Here is a 19,928-nt window from a genome sequence, read left to right on the forward strand (position 1 = left end):
GAAGGTTTTTGTGGTTGTATCCAAGTAATCTGAAGAAAAATATCAGAAAAATATTACCAAATACTGGTATATGTACGTATTTCATGCATCAGTTTTCAAAAAGAACCTCAAAAACCTATATCTTTTGATTTTAAATTGACAATTGTTTACATGTATACGTATACATATATTGTTAGTTTGCTTATTGTTCTTATATCTTCTGATATACTCTGTTGCAACGTAATATTCTGTTCCTTAGCTCCATGAGTAGGCCTATCCTTTTAGGTAGAATGAGCGCTTTATAAGAGTCTCTCTACTACACTGTATTATTAGTTTTCGCATGTTGAGGGTCTTATCAATCAGCACAAGTCAACACGCATTTTTGCACCGTGTAATTAAGCGCGCTCTCATTGTGATGTCATGCGCGTGACAAACTGCCAAAAGGTGACGGAACAATAGAACGTAACGACAGGTAAACAGGTGTAGGCCTATATCATTAAAAGAGTTGGGAATATCTATCTTTGCAGAATTCACTGTTAGACAGCATGAACTGCACCAAACCCTGGCAATAAAACGGAATTAAGTTCTTATTTGTCCCTGCAAGATCTCAAGATGGCGGCAGCACATGATGACCCGAGTAACAAGGCAAGAAAGAATTTCGATAGGCCCTAATGGATGTGTTTTTTATTAATTTCTATGCAATCTTCCTTCATACATGCGTTTCACTTACTTCGTTCTCTTTTCAACCTTTCAAGCAGATGTGCCCGAATATTATCCTGCGGTGTAATTCTAAATTTCTCTATACAAACTGTATACTTACCTATGTATAGACCTGCTCTGCGTAGGCCCTGTAAGTCCCAAAGGCCCTATTTGATATTAGTTTGTGATTCAGTGTGTTTCAGAAATTAAACACGAGGGGAAAAAAACTTTCATACGGTACAATATTTTAAAGTCGAATTCCTCATCCAGTGTGGCCAATATCATCTTACCCGCTGTAAACAATCAGCAGCCTAAATTGATAGAACTTTCCTCCTAGATCTATAAGACATTGACATTGGTTCCTTTGATTTTGTTTCATACTAGTATCTGTTTGTAGTTTCATTAATTCATTATTCGTTCTCTTATCTATTTTCTGAGGGTCCCATATCGTACAAGCTTTGCTTTTTAGTGGGACCCTCCATTTTCACTCCCATCCTTAATTTAATTCATATCATGCGTAAGTATATATTTAAAAAATACTATTATGCTTTCTCCATTTTGTAACTCATTATCACATGTATTTTGTTAATTTACGTTTTTTGCAATTATTACAATATGCTCTGCTTATATATTGTATATAATTTTCTCTATTTTATTTTCTGATGGAAATGAAAAATAGATTTGAACTTTGAACTTTGACATTTTTCATACATAATATAGACCTGCTTTGTCCTGTGTATTACCCTCTTACAAAAAAGGACCTATCCAATAAAACTTCTACCACAAGTGACTTCCAGTACGACGAGGACAAACACGACCGAGTGTTTCATGATGAGCCAGGCAGACGAAGTCCGCGAGAAAGTGCTGAAGCGACACCTCAAACACCGCTTGCCACGGAAACCGGGCATGTACGAGGTAGATGCCCAGGCAACTTTAAATGTGGCCTTGTAGTTTGCTCCGATGGTGACAGTGCATCGTACGTTAATCTTGTTGATGTAAGCCCCATTGGGGTCATGCCATTTTTCAGATAAACTTTGTGTAGACCCTGAAATTGCATTGATCGATACACGAATAGCTATAGAGTAGGCCTGTTAAACGATAAGTATTGAGCAGTGAAGTTTTGATACATAACTCTATCAATGACCACTCCGTAGAACAATCCAGTGTGGTGTAGGCCTATTATCGTCATCTTCAACTTTTCATGTAGGTCCCCTAACATCCATGCAATTCGATGTTGACTTTTGGGGATGTGAATATGTCTACAAAATCTTGAAATCTCGAACTGTTTAATCGAAATGCATGTAAAGGTAACATAGAATTTTGTTATTTCATAGAATGCATAGTATTTCATCCTCTTCCACAGACCTTTGTCCTAAAAGATGTAAACTTCCTAACTTTCGTAATGACATGTAAAGTAAAGTCGGCTGAAATCATGAACACTATTTTACAAGTGTTATCCACGGTTCCATCCGAAAACCAAATAAGGTTCGTGATTCCGACTGTTCGTTGATATAATATACGCACCTTGTTTTCATTTTCGCATAGAAACGAATCTTTGGAATAAACTCTCCCTTCTCTCTCTCTCTTTTAATTTTCGGATTAACGAACCCTCGGAATAGCGAACCTCATTTCGTTTCCTGATTTCTGAACCTTCGCAATATCGAACCTTTGGAATAACGCCATATTCAGATTAACGAACATCCAGGTATAGAGAATTTGTGAGTTTCGGAATAACGTAGATATATAATGCAGAGTATGGAACATCATCCGTTATCCACCGAGGTGCACAAACTCACAATGTTAGCAAGACATGTCTCATATAGGCTGTAATAACATGTCAGAACCTTTAAATGTTGATAGTCATTGCTATAATGGAAAAAGTTTCAAGAATGAATCCATTGCAAGAAAAGGTGTGGAACGTGAACCTCTCGCTATATTGTGAGATGGTGCTCCTGGTTATGGCAGGGTGTGATGTATACTAATCACTAATAGGTATATTGTGCTTATTTCAGCTGGCTTTGTGTAAACTGTTCTTTACGAAACTTTATGAAAGGGAAAAATTAAGGTTGGAACCTAGAGAGGGAAGAAAAGAGAGAAAATGTTATATGATAAAATATTTGGTGCATAACTTTATCGTACAACATTCTAACATTTGTGATGCGAAAACCTATTCCCATAAGCAGAAGTCATCAAGGAATGTATTTTCACAGGACCGGTAGGCATGGTAGGCCTATGAGATTTAAGGGGACCTGTAAAACTTTGGATGATATAACTGGCTAATATCTTTATTGACTCATTCATTTCGTATAAGTTGCCTACTCGTCGCCGATCAGTACAGACTAATGGGAAACGTTTCTACCATGGTCATCATTGGGACGTTGGTGGGAATGCTTCGTCACGGAATGAAGGTGCCGATGCCATTGATCTCGAACCATCCTGCAGCCCGCCAGTAAATTTCGAACATACAACCAGGCGACTAACAATCCAAGCTGTGGACGAGTGAGTGTCGAAATAGGAAAGTCTCTCGCGTTATAGTAGCGGTCCTCGAAGAGAATGCTTTAACTTATAATCATTTGAATGTGTAACCGAAAGTAAAGCAAAGTCCAATTTCAACATAATTTTGCCATCTGCCACGTTATGTTACTGCCGCCCATATACGAAAACATTCCAGTCGACTGCACCGTATGTGTAAATTGGTAGGCAAAGGAGGCCTATAGTGTCTTTTGGAATTCTTTACAAACTCCAAATCACAGTCAGTCGAGGCAAGTAACATGTGGTGTTCCACAGGGCTCAGTCCTAGGCCCTTTATTGTTCCTTATTTATATTAATGACATTATCAATTCATCTAGCTTGTTTACTTATTCGCTTTTTGCACATGACACTTGCTTACTTGCCCACCACAACTATTTGTTACCCTTAATAAACTCTGTAAATGATGAAATTGGTAATATATTTGAATGGTTTTGTTGTAATAAACTATTATTGAATACTAGCAAATCTCAATATGTTGTATTTAGATTAAGAGGGAAAAGAATCCAAAATGACATTGTTCCACTGGTTATAGGCGGTAACCAGATTGATCGAAGCCAAAATGTACGATTCCTAGGCGTTATAGTCGATGAATATTTATCGTGGAAAGACCACGTCAGGTACGTCTGTACTAAAGTTTCTCGTAGTGTTGGTATCATATCCAAGTTACGTCTCTATTTACCAAAAGAAACCTTAATTACTCTGTATAATGCCATAGTTATGCCTCATTTAATGTACTGTAATGTAGCTTGGGGAAATACTTATAAGACTCATATAAATAAGTTGATTGTTCTTCAGAAAAAAGCTGTAAGGTATATTACAAATTCAAACTATAGAAGTCCAAGTTTGCCATTGTTTATTCGACTTCATATTTTGCCATTTGAAAAATTAGTTATCTTGAGTTGCTTGATTTTTATGTTTAAGACACAAGGTGATCCGAAATCTTTCATGAAGGATGCGTTTGTGTTAAATTCTACCGTTCATGCTTATAATACGCGTAAAAGTAATCTCATTCATCAACCCTTTGCAAGAACTCAAACTGCCCAAAATTCATTTGTATATGTTTGTATTAGAGAATGGAATAATTTGCCATTGAGAATTAGGTCAGCCTCATCACTATCCAACTTTAAACGTACATGTCGCATCTATCTTGAGGGAAATTTGTAAAACAAGAATTGATCAGGGAAGCTGAATTTAAAAGTATAGTAAAATAGAAAGTATCTTTCTGCAATTTCATGTGAATTATATGTATGTGCATGAGCGTTTTTGTGACACGTGTTTGTGTGATTGAATGTGTGTGTGTGTGCGCGTGTGTGTGTGTGTGTGTGTGTGTGTGCTTGTGTTGCATCTGTCCTATGTGAATATGTTACTATTATACTTCTTGTTAATCTATTTGTTTAAAACTTTAGTATGTTTTGCTTTGTTTTATATGTTTATCCGGGACCCCTTTTTTACAAGCTCTGCTTCTTTTGGGGTCCCAAACCATTCATTATTCTTAATGCTGTATCCTTGTGTAAAATGTCAAATGTTTAATGAATTGGTTAAATAAACTTGAAACTTGAAACTTGAAACTTAATGAAGATACTAGATAAAACAGATGTTATTACCAAAAGAGCAAAACATGTGTATATATGCAAAGTGGAACTTATACGCGTATAGTCTCCGTCAAGGGAACACCAGAAGTTAGTTGTGTCATAGCTAGCTAATACGTTTATCGTGCTAATCAAAAATCAGGCAAAGTTAGGATTTATATCTGCCTTAATTTTCTCTCAAAGAGCTGTAGACGTCGAGCAACTGAGGCGGATTCAAACGGAGTCACGTGATCAGGAGCGCGCCCGCTCCGTCCTATCACCAGTCAACAAGGAATTGAAATCTCTGGTTCATAAATCTAAGGTATAAGACAAGTCCTATACAAACATTATGTGCAATGTAGATTACCCTCTGCTAAGCTACGATTTACATGAAATGGCGTAAATGAAGTCAGCATGGTTACCTGACGACATCCTAAGTGCGGAGCCTTTGTGTGTGTTTGACATTGTGTGTGTGTGAGAGAGACACGGAAGAGAGAGGGAAAGCATGCATATATTTAATTTGTTTATTCCGATACCAAACCAGTATGAACAAACGTGCGTGTTTTCATCATTGGCAAGAACCGCATCGCTGTCATGATGATTGTCGACACGTAAAAAAGTAACACCAGTGACAATAATGTTTAAAATATGGTTGGTAATTATCCTCATATATATTGTAAGGACGTTGACACACATAAACCACAAAAATGGAGGAAAACATGCTAAAGTGGAACTTTATAATTTTCCTTCTTTTTTCTGTTGTTCAGTGGACGCAGACAGATATAATAATGATAAAGGAAAATTCATTTGAATTCAAGGGCCGATGCTAAAATGGCGTCGCAAGGAGCACAAAGTATGCTTTCATTTTATAGTACACTAAATTTTCGTGTCTTTTTTTTTCTTTTTCTTCTTCCTGCGAGTAGAAAGAGGAGAAGAAAACAGAAAAGAAAAATATTAAGAAAGTGGAGGAAACTAAGAACATGGTCATGGAAGAAATGCTACATAAGAAGCATCTCAAAGAACTTCAGGGTGAAGAGGAGGAGGAGCGACAACGACGAATGCGGCGGATGGAAGAACTGACAGATGACGACAAGGTGTGATCTTTGATGAGAAAGTCGCATTTCTCACTCTTTTATCACTTTTTTTTTTATAATCATAGACCAGGGACCTTGGAAGAGATGGGTGTGCAGTTGTTATGTGCGAAACGAAAGTTGTATTGACTAATCAATGAGAAGAATTAAAGCGCCAATCGTACGACTGTTTGTAAATCAATACTTCCACTCTGTACATTATAGACCATAGAGTCAAAATGAGCTAGGAAAGGCTGAGGAGGCTTTACCCCTCCCTCCCTCCCCCCCCCCCCCCCCCATGACACACACACACGTAACACCCATACCTTTGGCCACAAAATTTAAATGAATATTTGGATGAAAAAGAAGGGAGATTTATTATACAAGAAATGTAAAGACAAGCAGCCCTTTGTATGAACCTTTGAAATCTCAGGATTCATTTTCAAGATTCCCTTATCCCCCTCCACTCCCAACAAGGAGCTCCCCCCAACTGTCGACATCAGAAGCAGTAACAAGGTTCCATTCCCCACTTTCGCTCCGTACATTAAGAGAGAAAGATTCCGTGCTCAAATTATTTCTTAGTTATCTATTTTTAGTTCAATGTCCGCAAGAAACATTCTCGTTGCGACTCTGTAATGCTAATGCAGGGCTCGACACTAACTTTTTTGTTTGGTGGCCCGATGGGGCCACCAAAATCCTCAATTTCAAATTTTTGGTGGCCCGAGAGAAAAATTTGGTGGCCCCGAAAAAAAAATAAAAAAACATTAAAAGTCCTGTTTTTTTTTAATGAGTCAAATATCTAAGTTTTATCCAGTCATAGTAAGAATTGGAAGTTGGACATACATCTACTCATAAATAAACCTCAACAAACTCGCAACACTCACTCTCAAGCACTCATTCAGTCCTTTTCATCCATACTTTAAACAAATATAACTGCTAATTTCCGGCTCAAAAAGTTACGAATTAATTGACGTACTTTTCAAAAAAATTTGGTGGCCCGAGGCGGGCCACCAAATTTGCCCTTTTTTAAAATTTGGTGGCCCGACTTTCAATTTTGGTGGCCCCGGGCCACCATAGTGTCGAGCCCTGGCTAATGACTTGTTCATGAATCAGTACACACTATAACACATCCTTAGTGAAAACGTATAGTGCGTAAATTAATGATCCAAAGAGAAACAAACGTGTTCTGCCATTTCAAATCCATCATTTTAGTCTTCAGCCGACAAGCATCTCTTGTCCGAAGTAAAAGCGATGTCCAACACGGCAAAAGTCTGGTGTAACGTGCGGCAGGAACTCGAAGGGGCTTTCCATGATCTTGAAGAAGTTCATGACGAGGTAGACCATGCAGTAGATGACCTATATCAGGATCTCCGAGACGACTTCGTATTGTCGTTCAAACGGACAACGCACCGCATGAAACTCCATGTCTTAGTAAGGAAAGTCACACCAGAATTCCACTGTAAATCTTAAAAAGTCGGAGAAATTAAAGGACAAGTTCACCTTCATAGACATGTGGGTTGAGTGAATGCAGCAATATTAGTAGAACACATCAGTGAGAGTTTGAGCAGAATCGGACAATCCGTTCAAAAGTATGAATTTTTGAAATTTCTGCTCAGTCACGGCCGGATGAAGAGACTACTATAGGTTGTGATGTCACATGAGTACAACGATATAAAGAAAGAATAAAGAAAATTTAACATATTTCCTTTTTTCTCGCATAAGGAAAAGAATACTTGACTTCTCTCTTTCAGAAGGCAGGGGGAATAATATTCAAATATAACTTTTGAACGGATTGTCCAATTTCCTCAAACTTTCACTGATGTGTTCTACTAATATTGCTGCATTCTCTCAATCCTTATGTATATGAAGGTGGACTTGTCCTTTAATAGATAAATACACTCTAACACAAAGCACTTTTTTCTTCTTCAATGTTCTTGTATCTGGGTTATAGTGATGATGATGGTGACCGGCGCAATTTGGCGTTCTGCTTTATAATATTCATACCCAAGAGGCAAAAATATTAAGGATGAATCACAACCAGAAGAGGGAATTTATATGACTCCCATCTTGACTTCACATAGATGAGCATTGATCCATAAATACGATAAAGTGCTGCGAACTGGGTACAACCATATCAAAGGTGTTTTTTTTTTTTTTTTTTTTAAGCTAAATGTCTGCGGAGTTGTTGAGTTGAAAAAAAATACGTGTGCATAATGTTAACATGATAAAGAGCACAGTTTTAAAGTGGACTAAAGAAATAACATATCTATCCATACCTTCTCCCACAACGAATGTATTATAATATAATTGAAGGGGAGAAACAAAAATTAACATGTTCCTACTAGGTTGTATTTAATTCTTCTTTTCTGTAGGTTATACACAAGACAAGAAAAATGTAAACGACAAAAGCCTTGTGTTATATAATATGCATAAATTTACGGCTTTAGAGATCTTTTGTTTTTATGCGTCCTTGTAATCACTCGTAATCACGTGCTCTCTTAAGGAGGAAACGGAGCGACGTCGCCGTCTGAACTTGATGAAGAGTTTGTCGGAAGGCGACGAAGTTGTCGACCCTGTCCATCAGCGAAGCCTGGAGGCGAAGGATTCGGTGCACGAAGAGCTCCTGCGGACGTTCGCCCTCGTGAAGGTTGCCCACTGATCTCTACCCCTCCCCTACTCCCCCCTCCCCCCCCCCCCCCCCCCACCGACCCACAAACAAATACGTTCAACCTTCTTATAAAACGGGTCATTAATCTTGTTTGTGGATTTTCCATGAAATCTAAAAACGTAATATTACATTGACATTTCTTTCTGTTACTGTAAAATCTAGTAATTTGGCTTGTTGTAAGATACATTTATACACATTTAGCCACGACTTCACACACTATATATTTTGTTTTGGCATCCCAGGAAGGTGGTTTCAAATTACTGGTAATAATAATTAGCGAAGCAGTTATAATGCGGGCATGCACATTATAAAATCACATTCATCCGACAGCGACCATCATCGAAACGTCATCGCCAGTATAATGAAAGTCTTGCACAAACGTACATAAACAATAAGATGATCTCACCAAAAGTAGGATATAGGCTGGTTGCATTGTGTCGCAAAAGAAATACAGCATTTCTTGCTTGTGACCTTCCGGTACTCGCAAGATTTTGTCATTGCTTTGCAGCTCAAACACATCTTGCATACATAGCAGGGCTGCGACACCATGTTTTAAGATCATGTGCTTAAAAACTCGATTTCTCTTCCTGAAACTTTCTGACCATTCTTTGGATTTTGCCGTTTCTTTCTAAACCCAGTTAGCCGAGGATGAGGAAGAGGAGACTTCGCGTGAGAGAGCCAAACTTCTGATGGTTGATGCTTTGGATGAAATGCTTCATGCGTAAGTTTACCGTCCATGGTATCGTAGGTTGTGACAATGGTGTTTAACGATGATGGCTCTCGAACTAAGAAAAAGTATTCCTTATCATAATATCATTAATAACAGCATCAAGAATGATTAAACAAGCAAATAATATTTCATCATGAGAGTGATGATAACTGAGTAACCCATTCGAAATCAAGAAACAGATCGGATGATATTCGATCATCATCTTGGCAAAAAACTAGCTGACATTAAAGGCTGAATGCTATAGACGTCGATTTGTATAGGACACCTCACAATGCAGTATGCAGAGGACAAAAACAAGCAAAAAAAGCAAAAAACAAACAAAATATTGTCTTTGCTTCCCTTTGAAGTGCAACATAGCACATCGTATTCAAATTGGCTTTATTAGATTGAATAAACTCCGACGAAAAGAATGATCGAGTCTTCATCAAAATCGGACTTCAAATAAGAAAGTTATTTTATAGAACTTTCAAAGTTTTCACGAATAAGTGATAAAAGTCACAGCATGTATACTGTTCAAATTGGCAAACGTGAAGACGGCATCACTAACAATAGCATCCTTACACAAACATTCATCACATTTCCCTTTTTGACATGAAATCAATGAGAATATATAAGATGTATCCTTTGCATAAGATTGTAGTCTTGTAATAATCTACCAACATTGACTTTTAGGGGGAAGGAGGTTATATAGACTTGCAGTTGTATTGCTACATTTTCGACATGATTTGTGTGTGTGTGTGTGTGTGTGTGTTTTAGTGTTTGTGTGTGTCACCAGGTCGTGTGTGCGTTCAATTCAACAGGAGAGCACTGTTGTTAGATGACAAGATAGCCCAATCTTTTGCTTATGTTCGGTGAAAACATGCTCAAGTTTCTTAGTTCCTGGCATAACTTCATAAGTTTACGGCAGATATTACTGACACTTTCAACATTCTGCTCGTCTGCTTTTACTATCTTTATTAAAGTTAGTGAGGAATTGCACTTGAAGTTGCTTGAACGAATTCTGATGCATTCTTAACGTCTTGAAGTTTCTGTACTGTGGAACAACGCTGTGAAAAAGAAAGAGCAGCGATCAAAACTGACTAACAAGAGTGAGAAAATTACGACTTTCCAGATGAACAGCTCGTGTATCATAGGTTTCAATTATCGAATGTCAAAGTCTGCCTCGGTAACTATAATTACTCCCCGGCGTGTAGGACTTTCATTGCTACAATCGTTTTTTTTTTATTTTACGTGTATCAAGTCAATCTCAAGACAAGCACTTTTAAGAATTTGAAGATGGGTGAAAATAGTCATAAGTGTTTATTATACAAAGACTGGACGGAAGAGTATTCGATGTAAAACTGAATTCTGCCGGAAAATTTCTTGGGAATGTCGTTTTGCACGAGGATTGCGCATAATCTAGACTAATCGTTTCCTTTTGACTTTGGATTGTCGCCTCTCACTTTCGCACTCAGAATTAAGATAAAGGCAGTGGACGACGCATGCGCAGAGGAACGTAAGAGGCGAATCAGAGAGGCCGAGAAGGAGTCACGAGACCCTCGGGTGAATCCTGCTAAAGAGCGCATGCGCGATGCTGTTCGTCTCGTGCAAGAGCAGATGCTTCTGCAAAAATTCAACGGAAAGAAGATGAACCAAGAAAAAGTGAGCGATGGATCAGGAGTTAGAAGCCCTAAACATAGTACCTCTTCTGTTCTTATCTGAAATTTCGTGCAACAAGCAAAAGATTGCTTTCAATCTTCAAATACTTTTAGTGTCCGAAAAAAAAAGATGGTTACAGTTTTAGATTAAAGATTGAGAAAAAAAAATCACTGATCATTGCATATGATGGCAGCACTGACTGCGTCGAGTTTTAACAACCAGAGCCCTGTTGCATATACAGTTGAGATCACACATAAGTCAGAAAATCAAACATTTCTAAAAGTTTCTATATTCTCAATTCTGATTGGCTGAACCTCACTTATATCCAATTTTCTTGGTCATCTTTGATAGTACAATTGTACATGTATAAATTATGACTGTTATTGGCTGAGACGACCTTCGTAATCTTTACGCATTATTGTTCTTCACAGTCAGCAACAAAACGGGTAGAAGAATCCCTCTCCGGTGTAAGCGCACGCGACAAGGAACTTATCAATCTTCGCAAGCAGGCTCGTAGGCAATCTCTCGTTCGTGGGCAAGACAAAAGGTACTCGTCAGACGACTCGACTTGTAATGCCGCTATCTGCTCAGATTACACATCGCCCTGGTCATTTTGTACATCAAGATTTGTAATAACAATAATTTACAGCAGGGACGGATCTATCACATTGCAATAAGTTTACTGACAAAAACTGATCAAAGCAGTGCACATACTAAACAATGTAGCACCATTTAAGGTCTTTGGAGTTGGAACAGGAAATACATCACAATAAAAAAGGGATTGACTAAATAAGCATAACTATACACTGACAACCAACGCATTAAGATGACTGGCTATTGCCACCCAGTATACATAGTACTTACAGGAATGATCACAGTTTTTAAAACCGGTCGGCCGCTGAAACAAGGTCACGTTGCACCTGACAATTTTCAGCGATTTTCTCTGTCTCTTTGCTAGTAGAGTGATTTTAGTTATAGGCAAAAGTTATGAACATCCGTCTATTGGCATCCTATGCTGGCACAACAATAAACCCTCTATCGGTCATGGACTTTGGACAGTGTCTATGTACAATGCGCTATGGCCTATTTAAATGTTACATGGAACACACCTTAACAGTGAGTAGATTTTCCTGTTATATGGTATATTTAAATTGAACACTCATGCTCGTATGCACAATGGCAGGTCAGAAGCTATCCAAATGTGAAAAGATACACTTGGTTTGACTCCAACGTGGTTTTCGTCACATGCTAGTAATCGTTCCATGAAGTCTAATGCATGCACACACCGACCGATAGAGTTCCAGCATGTTCAAAGTAGCACATATTATCTTTCCCTCACATCCATCAAAATAAAAGAGCTACATCTCAACATTACTTGGAAATTTCGGTGATATAATTCATAATAATGATCATTCTATCATGTCCATCTTCTTTTATGGTTTACCATTGTTTTGAAAGGGTGCCTGATCACATCATTTCATTTTCTATTTCCGTCTTCTTCTTTTGTTTTCGTCTTTCTGCTTTTTTTTTTTTTTTGCTTCTCCTCCCTCTCCGACAAAGTTAAGTGTTTTGCACATCTATTTGTTTTGTGTGTGCGCGTCACTTTCATAATTATGATCACTTCGAATGGCATTAACTCTCTCCCGCTTGCAGAAACACCCATGATTGAACTTCAGCCTGGACAACACGGAAACAATAACGCCATAGGAAACTTTCTTCAGTGAGCGAGATATACATTTATAGGAAACTCTTTCTGTTAGAAAGATGGGAAACCAATTTTGTTATTGCTCCATTCACTCTTTAATGTCAAGTGATAAACACAACGCAAAGGAAATCGTCAAGTGTCCAAATTGTTTATGGTGTGTCTGTGTGCTCTATTCAAGATAGAGGGAGGTATTTGGATGTATTACTAAATATTTTACATGTGCTTTTTTTCTCTGAGAAAGAGGAATAAATATGACTGGTACTACTGAAAACCTGTGTCAAACAACTTAAGGGTGGGATTTCACGGGGCACGCGAACGATTTGCGAAGGACGCGAATGGCAAAATCCAGCGTTCGCATTTTGGTCTGCAAAAGATCGCCAAACGAACGTGAGGGTTCGGAAGCGTCGTCAATTGTTCGCGAATGTCGTTTTTACTTCGGCGAGAATTTCAAAAAAGTTTGAAATTTTCTGCGAACCTTTTCCGCACACTTGGTCGTGAATTGCTCGTGAATTGTTCTCGAAAGTGTCTTTAAAGCCTCGTCATATGCGCAAGACCTTCGCAAGACACGCGCGATGCTCGCAAAATGTTCGTTAAACCCCAAACAGACTCCGAAACTTTGGAGAATGTCTCGCGTATGTTACGCGAAATCTGCGAAGTTTTTCCGATCATTTTACAACGTAATCGCAAACTGTTCGCGTACCTTTTGAGACATTCTCGCGAACGTTTTGCGCACGTTTGGGGATGTATGACCTATACGTTTTCTACAAATAAAAATCGTAGCATACACCTAAACATCAAAGAATTATTAACTATAGTAACAAAAGAAATTAAAGACTAGCAAAGAGAAAGAAATGTTCGATATAACAAATCGCAGAATACACTTGAAATTAATCTAAAGTATGTAAAATTTTATTTGAAGCATAGAGATTATGTGCTGGAGGAACTGCAAAAATAAAATAAAAAAGATCAAATGCTTTACTAGTGGAGATACGTCCTACAAAACTGTAGGAAAAAAAATGTAGGCAAGCACACGATAGAGAAATGAGAGAAAAAGAAAGGAGAAATAGAAGAAAGAAAAAAATCGACTCAAGACAGCTTCCACCTCTCCTTGGGTACATTTTCTCCCATGATTATTGAAAATGTTTCGTTGTTCGCATTTCCGTCGCGTGTTCTTCGTGAACGTAACATGCTGTACTTTAGCAATGATACACACGACATTCGCACATACGTCGTGGAAACTTCGCACAAATTGCGCAAGAATAGTTTTCAGCTTCATTGTCGGAAAACATTCGGAGAAAAACTTTTCCGAATGTTGGATTTTGTCATTCGCGTCCTTCGCAAATCGTTCGCGTGCTCCGTGAAATCCCATCCAAGGGTGGGATTTCACGGAGCACGCGAACGATTTGCGAAGGACGCGAATGACAAAATCCAACATTCGGAAAAGTTTTTCTCCGAATGTTTTCCGACAATGAAGCTGAAAACTATTCTTGCGCAATTTGTGCGAAGTTTCCACGACGTATGTGCGAATGTCGTGTGTATCATTGCTAAAGTACAGCATGTTACGTACACGAAGAACACGCGACGGAAATGCGAACAACGAAAAATTTTCAATAATCATGGGAGAAAATGTACCCAAGGAGAGGTGGAAGCTGTCTTGAGTTGAATTTTTTTCTTTCCTCTATTTCTCCTTTCTTTTTCTCTCATTTCTCTATCGTGTGCTTGCCTACATTCTTTTTCTTAATACCTATCTCCACTATAGTAAGGAGCATTTGATTTTTTTTTTCAGTTCCTCCGACACATAATCTCTATAGTTCAAATGAAATTTTACATAGTTAAGATATATTCTAAGTGTATTCTGCGATTTTTTTGTATATCAAACATCTCTTTATCTTTGCTAGTCTTTAATTTCTTTTGTTACTATAGTTGTTAATAATTCTTTGATGTTTAGATGTATTCTACAATTTTTATCTGCAGAAAACGTATAAGTCATGCATCACCCAAACGTGCGCTAAACGTTCGCGAGAATGTCTCAAAAGGTACGCGAACCGTTTGCGATTACGTCGTAAAATGATCGGAAAAACTTCGCAGATTTCGCGTAACATACGCGAGACATTCTCCAAAGTTTCGGAGTCTGTTTGGGGTTTCACGAACATTTTGCGAACATCGCGCGTGTCTTGCGAAGGTCTTGCGCATATGACGAAGCTTTCAAGACAATTTCGAGAACAATTCACGAGCAAATCACGACCAAGTGTGCGGAAAAGGTTCGCAAAAAATTTCAAACTTTTTTGAAATTCTCGCCGAAGTAAAAACGACATTCGCGAACAACTGACGACGCTTCCGAACGCTCACGACCGTTTGGCGAACTTTTGCAGACTAAAATACGAATGCTGGATTTTGCCATTCGCGTCCTTCGCATATCGTTCGCGTGCTCCGTGAAATCCCACCCTTTTAGGGTGGGATTTCACGGAGCACGCGAACGATTTGCGAAGGACGCGAATGGCAAAATCCAGCATTCGCATTTTGGTCTGCAAAAGATCGCCAAACGAACGTGAGGGTTGGGAAGCGTCGTCAATTGTTCGCGAATGTCGTTTTTACTTCGGCGAGAATTTCAAAAAAGTTTGAAATTTTCTGCGAACCTTTTCCGCACACTTGGTCGTGATTTGCTCGTGAATTGTTCTCGAAAGTGTCTTTAAAGCCTCGTCATATGCGCAAGACCTTCGCAAGACACGCGCGATGTTCGCAAAATGTTCGTGAAACCCCAAACAGACTCCGAAACTTTGGAGAATGTCTCGCGTATGTTACGCGAAATCTGCGAAGTTTTTCCGATCATTTTACGACGTAATCGCAAACTGTTCGCGTACCTTTTGAGACATTCTCGCGAACGTTTAGCGCACGTTTGGGGGATGTATGACCTATACGTTTTCTACAAATAAAAATCGTAGCATACACCTAAACATCAAACAATTATTAACAACTATAGTAACAAAAGAAATTAAAGACTAGCAAAGAGAAAGAAATGTTTGATATACAAAAAAAAAATCGCAGAATACAGTTAAAATTAATCTAAAGTATGTAAAATTTCATTTGAAGTATAGAGATTATGTGATGGAGGAACTGCAAAAAAAAAAAATCATATGCTTTACCAGTGGAGATACGTCCTAGGAAAAAAAAATGTAGGCAAGCACACAATAGAAAAATGAGAGAAAAAGAAAGGAGAAAAAGAGGAAAGAAAAAAAATTCAACTCAAGACAGCTTCCACCTCTCCTTGGGTACATTTTCTCCCATGATTATTGTAATTTTTTCGTTGTTCGCATTTCCGTCGCGTGTTCTTCGTGTACGTAACATGCTGTACTTTAGCAATGATACACACGACATTCGCACATACGTCGCGGAAACTTCGCACAAATTGCGCAAGAATAGTTTTCGGCTTCATTGTCGGAAAACATTCGGAGAAAAACTTTTCCGAATGCTGGATTTTGTCATTCGCGTCCTTCGCAAATCGTTCGTGTGCTCCGTGAAATCCCACCCTTAACCCTATAAAGCCCAAGGGGGGGCACATTGTGCCCCCCCTACCAGATTTTCGTTTGCCACTCCTTCGTCCTTAATCCGATTTCAACCAAATTTGGTGACTTTTCCTGAAATCTTATTACGAACATTTTGATATATAATTTAGCTATATTTGATGTTGCTGGTTGCCATGGCAACCATAAACTGACAACAATGTCAGTCAGATTTTGCATCTTTTTTCTGTTCCCATTTCATTTAACAGCATTCCAGTGTATGAAATGGGTGTTTCTTGGCTGAAATTTTTTGAACAAGCAAAATTTGAAGTAATTATGGTTCTGGAAAGTTTTTCTTATTATTTCCTTTGTTTTTATGTGACGAAGGCATAAAACAATAGATATAATAGAGATAATTGAAAACAATAATATTATCTACAGATTGCCCTTATATTTTGAGTTATTTTGATTCCTTCACCCAAGTTATGCCTCTAGTATCATTAGTTTATCATATTATCAATTTGCAATCTCAAAATTCCACTATTATGCAAATATGAAATGTCATAACTATACATGTACCCATCCCAAGCATTTCATCTCAGGTCTCACAATGTATCACTATGTTGATATGACTAGCGCCCCCATGTGGTGACCTTGAGAAATTTCAAACATAACAAATAATAAAATTCCACTTGCTTATCATTTGTGGCAAATATGAAAATGATTGGTCTATAATAAGTCATATGTAATGGGGATAAGGAAATTATACCGAAAATCATGTTTTTAGCATATTTCCTATGTATTCCTTTATATTTTTGTAAATAGCGCCCTCCATGGGTGACCTTGTGAAAATTCAAATGTACGGTCATGTAGAGTATGAGTTACTCTACCCACGTGCCAAATATGACGATGATACATCAAATAATAAAAAAGTTATATAGGGGGGGGCACAATGTGCCCCCCCTTGGGCCTGTGAGGGGTCAAAATAGCTTGGGCTTAATAGGGTTAAGCAAATACTTCACTTGCATTACTGTAGTGTATAGAGTAACTTGTTTTCAATATGGCGTATCAGTCCCTTTGTCAATGAGTGCCATATGTTATTGTTGATGTTACTCCATAAAAATTGGAGGACACATGAGTGTATCAAGCTATGGAGATGACAAAGTAGCATTGTGTGTACATTATGTATATATATATATATATATATATATATATATATATATATATATACACTCAACCAAAAAAGTAAGTTCCCCCTAGCATTTTTGGATATATCTCAAAAAGTATTTTACCGATTTTCATAATTCCAACGGGATTGGATAGGAAAATTTACTACTCATAACATGAATGGCATATCATTGCCACCAGATATCATTATTGGTGTGAAAAAAAAAAGCATTTTATGTCAAAATGCATGGAAAAAAAGTTGCACTTAAGGTTATATGAAGCATATTGTGTACATTTCCTATGCAAGTTAGCAAATGACCTTTTTAAATTGTTATGTAATTATCAGGAATTTCTTCAGGTACAATGTGTTTCCCTATTAAACAGATGTTATGCATACTTTTTAAACAACAGGCCTTTTCAATATGAAGGTGAAAGATGACACTTCACTGCAAGAATTTCAGCGCATCTTGCAGAGAACATGGGCCAACATCGAGCAGCCCCAAGTACAAACTTTAGTTAACAGTATGAGGAAGAGATGCCGGCTGGTCATTGAAGCGGATGGTGGACATATCAATTATTAAATACTTCACTGTGTGCTCATGAAAAGAAAGAGATAGAGAAATATGCAATAAACCATGCTTAAAAGTTCAGAATCATGAGTGATTGTTTGATTATTTGTGTAAAAGTCAATGCAAATCACTAAAGTGCAACTTTTTTTTTTCATGCATTTTGAGATAAAATGCATTTTTTCACACCAATAATCATATCTGGTGGCAATGATATGCCATTCATGTTATGAGTAATAAAATTCCCTATCCAATCCTACTTGAATTATGAAAATCGGCACAATACTTTTTGAGATATATCCAAAATTGCTAGGGGGGAAGTTACTTTCTTGGTTGAATGTATACATACATGTACATATGTATCGGAGCTTGACACTGTCTTCTCTGGTGGCCCATTTTTGGGGACACTTACATAATTTTATTAGCATTTGAAATTTTGGTGGCCCGATGTCATTTGTGTGTGTGTGTGTGTGTGTGTGTGTGTGTGTTTTTGCATGGCCTACAGCTTGTGTCGAGCCCTGTATATAAGGTCCTACATATACTAGTACATGTACTAGTATATGTACATACATGTACGTGTATATATCATAATACTAACTGACCTATCTTAGCTCTTGACCATACTGCTAATAAACAATGTACTTAAAAGTCACTTATAAACCACTGAAGTCTGAGACTTTCTTCCATGGTGAAGTGAGGTTTGTAGGCACAAGGTACATAAAGGTATTTCATTCTTTATAATAATCTTCACATATCTATTGCACATATTCAAAAAATAAATCCATACAAACTACAAAATCAGATGATATACGTTTTTGTACTCCTTGAAACATGATGATATTTCTTCACATTTATTTTCTCTCATTTTTGCACAATCAGTGAAAGAATCATGGACAAGCAGCTTTATGTACTTAACAAGACATGAAATGACAGACATGTTAACACAAAGTACTGTAAGATAAGTCTTTTTTTTTTTTTACACATATAATATGTTCTCAATACTTCTTCCAGTGACATCACATTTACAGAAGAACAGAGGTATGGCTCTGATAGATTTGAACATACTCTTGCACAAATATGTTTTTTAATGTCTGGACTACTACGTATACATGTACCATTCCTGGAAACATGCCAAATTCTTTTTCTTCCGGGAGATAGTCTTTGGTTACAAAACGTCTAGCAAATTTAAAATCACTGGAAACAGTACCATTTGTGTTCTATACTTCCCTTAAACTCTTTAACTGGACTTCAAAATGTGACACAGATATATAGAAGTATCTACAAAAAGTGAATGGTTAACAAAGCAAGCGTCTCCCTTTGCTTTACTTCAATATAATCTATCATACAAAAGTGTTATCTGGCAAGTTTCTGGATTTGAGTACAGAATAGGATATATATTCTGTTCATAACATTAGTATAATCCAAGAATAATCTACATATTTACATGATTGTACATTTCACAAGCACCAGGTTTTCTACTTTTCATTTCTTACAAGTAGATATCAACCACAAGAAATTTGTTACCTTCACTGAGGTTTTTAAGTTCAATTTTATCATGATTACAGTGAGATGATAACTGTCAAGTTAAATCCTCTCAAGGTATAAATGTATTTTTCAAACAATTTCCTCAAGATACAAATTGGGTCATGACACAGAGTAAACTCTATCTTCACAAGAAAAAAAAAAGTTATACATCTACTCCTATCACTACTACTACTGCTAATAATGATAACAGTAGTAGTAGTCATAGTAGTACCATTAGTAGCAGTAGTTATAATAATAAGAAGAAGATTAATAATAATCATAATCATAATCATCATAAAAATACTTATGAATGATATCTAAACAATAAATGAAGAATACAGAACAAATGATGAGGTGTTTTTAACCAAGGGCAGGTTCTGGTCTCTGGCAGGGGCACTGCTGTCTCAGAGGGTTCTGTTGGTACAGCGGACTCCCGTTATATCGAAGTCCTCGGGACCAGCAATTTTCTTTTGTTATATCAAAATTTCGTTATAACCGAACAAATAATCAACATAAAAACATAGAGAGGATAATGTTGCTGCCTGAATTTTTATTTCATTGTACCCAGCATTTTGTTGTTTA

At 37.4% G+C, this 19,928-nt stretch overlaps 1 pseudogene; it reads left to right on the top strand.

Moving 5' to 3' along the window:
* Positions 1–591: 591 nt before the first annotated feature.
* Positions 592–12,089, top strand: LOC139709089 (uncharacterized; annotated as a pseudogene).
* Positions 12,090–19,928: the final 7,839 nt, after the last annotated feature.

The sequence above is a fragment of the Diadema antillarum genome, unplaced genomic scaffold, assembly GCF_040938485.1.
Source record: "Diadema antillarum isolate AM-2024a unplaced genomic scaffold, OU_Dant_1.0 seq00001405_RagTag, whole genome shotgun sequence".
NCBI classification, from domain to species: Eukaryota; Metazoa; Echinodermata; class Echinoidea; order Diadematoida; family Diadematidae; genus Diadema; species Diadema antillarum.